The sequence below is a fragment of the Petaurus breviceps genome, unplaced genomic scaffold (genome assembly GCF_028583685.1).
Source record: "Petaurus breviceps papuanus isolate PSGF00001 unplaced genomic scaffold, PetGlider_PUasm1.0 185, whole genome shotgun sequence".
NCBI lineage: Eukaryota > Metazoa > Chordata > Mammalia > Diprotodontia > Petauridae > Petaurus > Petaurus breviceps.
The window spans coordinates 41270214-41279484 of record NW_027185797.1 but is presented as its reverse complement, the minus strand read 5'-3'; the positions used below and the strand labels follow the sequence as shown (position 1 = coordinate 41279484).

At 40.1% G+C, this 9271-nt stretch overlaps 1 long non-coding RNA gene across 4 annotated transcripts; it reads left to right on the top strand.

Moving 5' to 3' along the window:
• Positions 1-762: 762 nt before the first annotated feature.
• LOC138161967 (uncharacterized) lies at positions 763-7367 on the top strand. Of its 4 annotated transcripts, XR_011168503.1 has the most exons (4): positions 763-829; positions 1051-1289; positions 4420-4478; positions 5759-7367. It is a non-coding gene; the product is annotated as an uncharacterized lncRNA (long non-coding RNA). The 4 variants fall into 4 exon arrangements; XR_011168501.1 differs by lacking the exon at positions 763-829 and having other exon boundaries at positions 840-1289; XR_011168504.1 differs by lacking the exon at positions 763-829 and having other exon boundaries at positions 840-1289; positions 4420-4547.
• Positions 7368-9271: the final 1904 nt, after the last annotated feature.

The window sequence follows — 9271 nt, the reverse complement described above, 5'->3', positions numbered from 1 at the left end:
AAGAATCCAAGGGAGGTCCCCAGAGCCTTTACCTCTAGGACTCAAGGAGAGGTCAAGGGGGCTCCCAGAGCCCATACCTCATCACTAGGATTGCTGTGTCCTTGGATGGGCCTTAAATGAGTGCTTTCAGAGAGACAGTCAGCAGCTCAATGGAAGCAGCATCAGAGATCTAAGGCTAGTGATTAATAGTAAAGTACTGTAATGACCTGTATGTGGGAAAGATCTTCCTGTTTTGATCTGAATTCATCCCATGGTTTCAGCAAGAGTTAAAATCAGTGTTTGAACTTCTCCTGTGTATAAGATTCAATTCCTGAAGTATCTTATTCTTTCAGATTGGGTATGGTTAGAGAAGGGTAAATAAGCTTGAGAAACAAAGATGTAAATCTATTAAACTTGCAAGGTAGAAGTCAGGAGCCTCTTTGTTTTTGCTGTAATGAATAGAATTTCAGTATGGACAGTTATGTAAGCAAGAGTAGTAACTCATGATCTTGTGTTATCTTAATGGAAAATTTACTTTTATTTGTATTTGTTATTTAATCAGTAACTAGTGCATGTGTAGGAATGTGTATGCAAACTTCACCTTAAAGATGTTCCCATTGTCTAAGGCATTCTGAGAGCAGTAACATTTTTCTGTGATGAATCTCTTACTGTTACCAATGTAGAACTATAGTCACAATGTTGTGTCTGGTTTTCTCCATCCACCTACCTCAGGGAAGTGAGCAGACTGCTGGGTCAGCTCCGCCTTCCCCCATTGGGTCTCCACCCTTTGCCAGTCACCTCACCTGCATAGAGGTGGGCAGGCTTCTGGGTCAGGTGCAGAAATTTCAAGGTGTGTACTGACTAATCACTGTTCTGGCCCCTGCAAGTTTCTGCTTATGTAATACCTAACTGTTGGCCATGTGGGCTCCCTTTACAAGCTGAGGTTTTACCTGAGATCAGGGCTGTTGCTGTTACTGTGGCTGCCTACGGCTGTACCTGAGAGGGGTGGTACCTGCCCAGCCTGCCATGGGGCCTGATCAGCCAACATGGCGTCTTGCTTGCATTATTCAGGGTACAGCAACTTGGAGGCCCCAGCGAGATCCAGACAGCATTCTGTGTTGCTGTCCAAGGCCCAAGATTCTCGGCCTCAGGGGATGGAGGCCACTCAGCTTTGGCTTCCTTGAGCAGCCAGCATCTGAAATTTTCTCAGAGCTCAGAACTCAAGGCTGAGAAAGTCCAGACCATCCCCTGACATTGATCAGATCACATTTTGCCTCTTTGGACCCAGATCTCTGTGTCAGCCTCCGGAGGTGAGTGGTTATCTGTCTGTTGTGTTTGTGTGCTTGCCTTTCTGTTTGTCTGTAACTAACAACTTCTGTGTTCAGAAAATAGCCAGGGAAACTGTTGGACTTCCAGCTTTCTCCTTGTCTCCCCTTTGGAGAAAGAAAGATAAGGGGAGGGGTGGGGAGGAAGCAGCCCTGGACACTTTGTGGAGAGCCAGTGAGATTTTGCCAAATAGGAAGAGCTCTCGGCCTCAGGGGTAAGGCCTCTGCTCACCCAGATTCCTAGGGGGGCTAGCCCCTGATGAAGTTCCAGGGCCTCAGCTCTCGAGGAAGGAAAGATTGCACCTGCCTCCTGACTTCGACTGACTCCTCATTTGCAGGACCTCAAAATAGGAGTGAATCTGTTCTGTTCTGTTGAGATAAGAGATGTTAGACGTAGCTAAAATAGCCCAATCTCCAAGCAAACTGAGGACATCTTGCTTGAAATTTGGTTCTAGCTGGTACTATTCGTTGTCTGTTTGTCTGTCTTTCTTTGTGTCCCATCCATTCTGGCATAGCAGAGTTTTGTTTTGAGCTCATTAGCTTAACAGAGCTGTAGCAAGTCAGGCTGGGGCGGCCACATGGCGCAGTCCACACTGGGGGGGAGGGGCTGAACAACCCAGGGTGGGACTGAACGACCCCCACCTTCTGCTGCTGCTGGCTCAGGAGGGAGAAGGTGAAGTCCCCCACTCCTAGCCCTCAGCCACTGCTTGTGGGGGCGTGGGGGTGGGGAGGAAGAAGGAGCTGGTGGGAAGGAGTTCTCCGCCCACTGATGTGGAAAGGGGGTGAGGTTGGGACCTGCATAGCCCCTCCCTGGGGAGGAAATTGGAAATTTGGGAAATTTCTCTCTGAGACTTCAGGGGTGGGGCGAGGCAGGGCCTTCCCTGGGAGGGAGACTCTCCAGAGTCCTCCAAAAACTCAAGGGGGGGAGGGACACCTCGATCCACTGGAGCAAAACTTTTCACCCTATGCTGGTCCTTCCCCTTCTCGTAAGCATTGTGGGGAGGTGGGCCAGTGGGCCCCTCTTTGGGAATCCCTCCCCTCAGATCAGAGAAGCAGGCAGGCTAGATCTCCTGCCTGACCAATTAAGGCCAATTAAGTCTGGAGTTTTGAGATTGGCAGATTCAAAGCTCTCACTTTCAAAAGGTCCACCAAAATTCTCCCTATCATTGTCATATTTTGAACTTTTTAATTTGGGAAATTTACAATTTCTCTATAGTCCTGGTCAGCCTGGTATTATAATGAAAGTTAGAAAAACAGACAAATGAAATATCTTCACAAATTCTAAGAATTAATCAATTAAGAAATTGGAAATAGGATATTGGGATTGCTTAAAAAAAAACGCAGAAGTGTTTTTGCTATCTCGGCTTGACTTGTTCCTTGAATTTGTAAAAGGAAAATTAATAGCGTTTGTGAAACACTTGTGATCAAAATGGTATAATGATTGTAAAATGTAATGACTGGCCTATGTCAATATCTCTCTAACTTTGAATCCATGCCAGAATTGAGAAGGTAAATTATTGTATAAGTCATTTGATGTCATTTGATATTCTTCTTTCTGAGATTCTATTGTGTTTCTAAAAGTCTATTTAGCTAAGTGAACTTAAAGAAACATTTTGAAGTAGGAATAGTATTACAGCAATTTTTAAAAATCTGTATTTTGTATTGCATGTGTATTGGGTTTTTATGTTATAAAACTTGTTAATTTAAAACTTATATTTGGGTGACAAACAAGCAATAATAATGCTGAAATTTCATTTAAAATTTTGGCTGTTATGAAAATGTATACAGTGGTTTAAAGTTATAGAGTTATAATTTATTTCCTGTGTAAAGTGTTTTGGAACAAATTTACCTAACATGAGCAAAGCGATAGAAGCAAGTTTTAAATACATAATGTTGGGGACATTGTACATTTCTAAATTCTGTAATTTAGGAAAAATTATGAATGCTGATGTTAAAAACAATTTATTATTATTATTATTTTAGAAAGACTGATATTGGGTGGTTATTAAATTTTAATTAATAATTAGCCCAGCATATTTTAAACTGATCTGAAATGTGAGCATGAATGGAGAACTGAATATATATGTAAATTTGTGGATAATATTTCATTTTTGAAGGCCAAGGGTATTAGAACTCAGAAATGTATGATTACATGATCAAAAAGGTATATATTGTTAATTCGACATTAAGAAATTTATTCACTCTATGGCCCCACAGAGTTTTATTTACCTTAGTTTACTGTCTAGTAAGGGAATGGTGGTGGAATCCACATCCAAAAATCTCAATTTATGGGACTAATATAATTGTAAAGGTTCTTGATATTAAAAAAATCTCTTTCAATGAAAACTGTGTAAGCTAAGGTGAATTGTTTTGTGTTTGTCAACCTTATGTGAAACCTTTCTTAGGTGCGAAGTTTATGTCAATGGTTATGGGATGAACGATTTTCTGTGCAAAGCAATTTGGAAATTACTAAATTAAGATCACCAGATTGGTAATTACTTGATTTTGGTTTAAAGTTTAAATTTAGGTACATCATAATTGTTTATGATATTGTTACTGGTAAACATTTGTATAATGTATATTATAATAGAAGCAGTTTCTCATACTCTAATGCTGTTAAATTAAGAATTATACTGTCAGAAAAACAAGAAAATGATGGTGAATGAAGTACTCTGACCATGTCAGAGTATCAGTTATGATATTCTGAAATGTTGTAATTTAAGAAATCATAAACTTTTAATTTTTTCTTTGTTTTACAGGAAGTTTCAATTCATAAATCAAGTATTTACAATAGTAAGCTTGGGAAAAAGTAATTATTGGTAATTATGTGAAGAAAAGACCCTGTGAATCCTCTTCTAAGTTTTGTAAAACCTAGAATATGGAAAAAGGGGCTTAGGTGTCCCTGGAAACAATTTGTGGGCAAGGTCCTAACCTCCCCTCCAAAAAATGGGGGGAGGGGGGATGGTCAGGGCTTGTTTTAGTTATGAAGCTCCTTATCATTTATACCAGAACAAATTTAATTATGCAAAGACTTTGTAAGATTTCTGATCATTTTATCAATTTTGTATAGATTTTGTAATATTCAAACTTACTGTGAATTTTCTGATGTTTCTAGATGGGACCCTGGGATTTGGGATCAGATTACGAATGGAATCTCTACATTTGTGAGACCTGGTAAATCTTTATTGGATTGCAGTCCATAAAAATGCTCTGAACTGTGATTGGTGAAATTTGCTGTTTAAGGTGATTTTTTTCCTTCTTTAGCAAATTTCCTATGATCAGAGCACATAGTCAGTAAAAGATATGAGGTTTTTTGTGTTAACTTATTGGAAAATCTGATATTATTTTGCATCTAGAATTAGAACATGTGCAGAAAGTTATGCAAACTGCTTAAGATCATTTTAACAGTTTTCAGCTAACTTTCTTCATCAAGGTTTAATGAAATTGTGAAAGCAGAAGAGATCTGGCTGTTTTGATCTGAATTTGTAGTTATTTCATCCTCTAAGCAAAAGTTAACATTTGTAACTGAATGTAGGTTAAAGATTCAATTTCTGAATTATCTCTTTCTTCCAGATTGAATATAATCAGAGGATAAACAAACTTTGTGAAACAAGGATGTATGTCTACTATTCAGTTGTGAGGTTCAAGTCAGGAACCTCTATTGTTTAAGGCAGTATAGCTGTGTAGTGAAAGAATAATAACTTGTGAAGTATTTTGTTTATGTAGTTTGTAGAAATATAAAGGAAAATGACATCGTCTGAGTAATGGATTATACTAACCCATCCTAACCCCACTTCTGGTCACTTTCCTCCTACTCCTTTTTGGTCCTTGCTTAATCTCTTTGCCAGATTTGTTTCTTCTAGGCTCAGCACCCTTCACTTGCACATGTCATCTCAGGCTGAGTACCCCCTGTCCCAAGACCATGGCCCATCACCCTCTGGACCTGACTTTGGCCACGTTTTAGCCACTGGCTACAGACCCAGCCCCCTATGAAACAGAGACAGATCTACCCAAATGATTTTGGGTCCCAGCTGTTTAAGGGGGGAATGATCGGGTGCTTGGAATGATGGGGTACTTGGGTGCATGATATTTAGTTTAATCAGAGTTATTTTAGTTGAGAGAAAAGAAAGATACCATTTTTAACACCAGGTTAATTCAAACTGTCTTTAAAGTCTATTTATGAAAAGCTAAACAAAGCAGATAAGAAGGTTAGGGGACAAATTCGGTTCATCCAGCCCCTCCTATTTCCGGATAGTTGATATCAGTTTTAGAAGTATGTTGAGAGAGCATGAGGAAGTTTTGGGAAGGCAGAAAGATTTGTAACTTGAGTTTGTAATTAATACCTCAATCAGATTTTAGATGGCCTTATCTGAAGGACACTAGTCCATATTTATTTGCTATTTAATAATTTGGGGAACTGTAAATTTTACTATTTCTCTAAACCTTGATTACAGGAGTCGTCATTAAAGCTGATAATGGGATGGCAGAGGCTGCAGGCTTCGAACTGTTCAAGGTGGACATCTGTGCTTGGAAAAGTTTGGGGACAACCTCGGACACTGCCAAAGTGGGATCTCTCTGACTTTATTTCCCAATTATTCCTTTTCTTTCTGAAAAGGAAACCTCCCACCTATTTATTCCTAAGCCTTGCTTTCAGCACCTGGTTGCTTTCTGAATGACTAGCGGAGATGACTCATGCCTGGAATCAGACAATGCTAAGGAAGTTTTCCTCCTGGCAAGGTTTATGACATTGTCCCTCTTTTTATTCTATAGCAAATTCACTGAGAAGTAATATTCAGGGCCAAATAAATAAAAAAATATAGAGATAACATCCTTCAAAGAATGAGATGATTAGTAATAAGGAAAAAAAAAGTAACGAAATAAATGCCTGATTGACCAGCATAGTGAAGTTTGAGGAGAGTAACAGGATCAGGCCAGATGACACCTAGGATTAAATACAGATGCATAAAATTATCTGTCACTTCTAGATCTGAACTGGAGAAGCAAAACTCCTTTTTAAATTCTGTAACTACATGAGGCATCTGGGATTTAAAAGTGTTGTTTAAATGAAAGAGGTCACTGGGACACAAGGAAAATTGTATGTCAATTATGATTCTTGTGTAGTTTGCATGTAAATTTTCTTGGATATCTTGGTGACATGCAATTGTGTACCTGACTTAATGTAACCATGTCATTTTGTAAAATTGTGAGAAAAATCTCACTGTATTGACTGAGCCTAGCCCTGTGTAGCTAAGAAAACTGAACTATTTGTTTGAACCTAGTCTTGCATGGCTAGAAAACTGGACCTTTATATGTAAAATCGTGTTTCTGGGAGCTCTTGTATTATACATTTGAACTCTAGTCATCTAAAGATTATCCCCCTGAGCCTTGGAATCTGAAAAAGATGACTTCAGATGCAGATAGCTTTCCTAAGAATCCAGACCTGACCTCTATTGGGACAGCTTCTTTCCTGGAGAAATTTAACTAGAGGACCGATGGAAAAATGTGGCCCCCTCCTCTTCCTTGTGACTATGACCTTGATTATAGGAAGTCCCTATTAACTGTTAAATTGCTAATTGTTATGGATCCCCACTACCAGCCCTTGGGAACAGAAATGACTGATGTGTATGACACCTGGTGGTATCAAGGGTTTGACACACGCACAAAAGAAGTGGGGAATGTTGTGCCTGGTTTTCTCCATCCCCCTACCTCAGGGAAGTGAGCAGACTGCCGGGTCAGCTCTGCCCTCCCCCACTGGGTCTCCGCCTTTTCCCAGTCAGCTCACCTGCATAGAGGTGGGCAGGCTTCTGGGTCAGGTGCAGAAATTTCAAGGTGTGTGTGTACTGACCAGTCACTGTTCTGGCCCCTGCAAATTTCTGCTTACGTAATACCTAACTGTTGGCCATGTGGGCTCCCTTTATAAGCTGAGGTTTGACCTGAGATCGGGGCTCTGCTACTGGGTTACTGCTGCTGCTACTGCTGTACCTGAGAGGGGTGGTACCTGCTCAGCCTGCCATGGGGCCTGATCAGCCAACATGGTGTTTTAATAAAAGGTCCATTCTAAAATTGTTACTTGGGTCTTGCTCGCGTTATTCAGGGTACAGCAACATACATGAAACTCTGATGACTGGAACTTGCTATTTGAGACCTTATGGGACTGTTAACTGATGTTATTCTGAGTCTGACTCCAGGATGATCATCAAGGAAGGCAAGTGAGTCAATGATCCATGATGCCAGCAACCCTATGGGGTCTGTGAACTGCAGAGGAAAAGTTGGGAGAATAACTATGATGGCATATAGGACCTGGAAACCCCACTTTGAACTTTCCCTGGAGCTCTCCCACATGACCCTGACGTTTGCCTGAGGATCATTTCACTATTATCTTTTCAACTGGCCTAGCATTGTGGCTTTGTCCCTTCCCCAAACTCTAATTCTGTTACCTCCAACCGTGGCTCCACCCTAGTCCACCACTCCTTAATTCCATTTAGACCCCTTCCATGAGGCTCTGGTCCCTGGTGTTCACCTAGGGAACTGGGGCCTTCCAGCTCCTTCTCTGTTGCCTCCCAGTTACCCCAGACTACTTGGCCACTCCTAGATCCTTCCCACAGTCTTTCTGTATATAAGGTCCATCTAACCTCCCATCAAATTGGTCAGATTCCTTAAGAGTCTGGCCAGTGCCTCAGGTTCAATCTGGCCTGCTTGTCAATACAAGTCACAAATAAGGCAGATTCTTAAAATCTTGCCCACCAGGACAAATACAGACAGTTATGTTAGTCAAGAGTAGTAATTCATGATCTTGTGTTATTTTAATGGGAAATTTAATTTTGTTTGCATAATAATAAACCTTATCTCTGGCTGAAAAAAGGCTTGGGTCCAATTCTTTCCAGAACCTGTGTCACTTACCCTTGAATTTTGGGGTCCCAGCACCCCTAAACCTCAACAACCATTCCATACCAGCTGAGGTAGATTTCTCCTGACTCTATTTGCACAATATGACACCTGACTGACTTTAAGCCTGGCCCAGTGCAATTGGCCATCTACATAACTTCTGCCTGGAATTGACATGAAGTTAGGGAAATATTGTTCCTTTACTAAGGTTATGTCCCTATTTTTTAAGAGCAAATTTCTATAACCAAAAAGTTTTTTAAGTACAGTATTAAGTCTAACCCTGGAATATCTGAGTTACTCTAGTAATAGGCTAAAAAATCAAGCTATTTGTCCTGGAGTCTTAATCCTTTCTATATTCCAAATGACTAAGTAAGGATTTAGCCTTGACATTTGTGACTAGTTACATATTCCTGTATAAATTAGGCTCCTTTCATTCCTCATAATGGTATGTGGATAATTAGGTAAAAGACTTGTGAAACCAGGATATGATTTTGTTATTAGTTAATATCATAACTGTCTCAGTTCTGTTACAATTAGTTGTCTTCGGGGCGTCTAGGTGGTGCAGTGAATAGAGCGCTAGCCCTGGAGTCAGGAGGACCAGTTCAAATCCGGCTTCAGACACTCGACACTTGGGCAAAGTCACTTAACCCCATTTGCCCTGCCTTTCCCCCCTCCAAAAAGCAAAAAAAAAAAAACAAAAAACTCAAAACAGTTATCTTTGAAGAATGGTTCATGTTCTATCTTGTAAATGCCTTAAAACAAGGATCCACTGTAATTAGGGGGTTATTTATTTGAACATGGATAGTTGGAATTGTTTTACTATAAATAACTTACTTGATATGCACTATTTTAAAACTGATTATTCAATGTATTGATGTATACTATCCCTGAACCTTTTGGTAAAATGGTAGTTAATCTGGCAATTTTCAAATGAATTCATTTATGTATTGAAGTCCATCTTCTTTTTTTTTTTGTTAGTTTTGCTTTTTGGAGGGCAATTGGGGTTAAGTGACTTGCCCAAGGTCACACAGCTAGTTTTTGTGTTACATGTCTGAGGCTGGATTTGAACTCAGGTCCTCCTG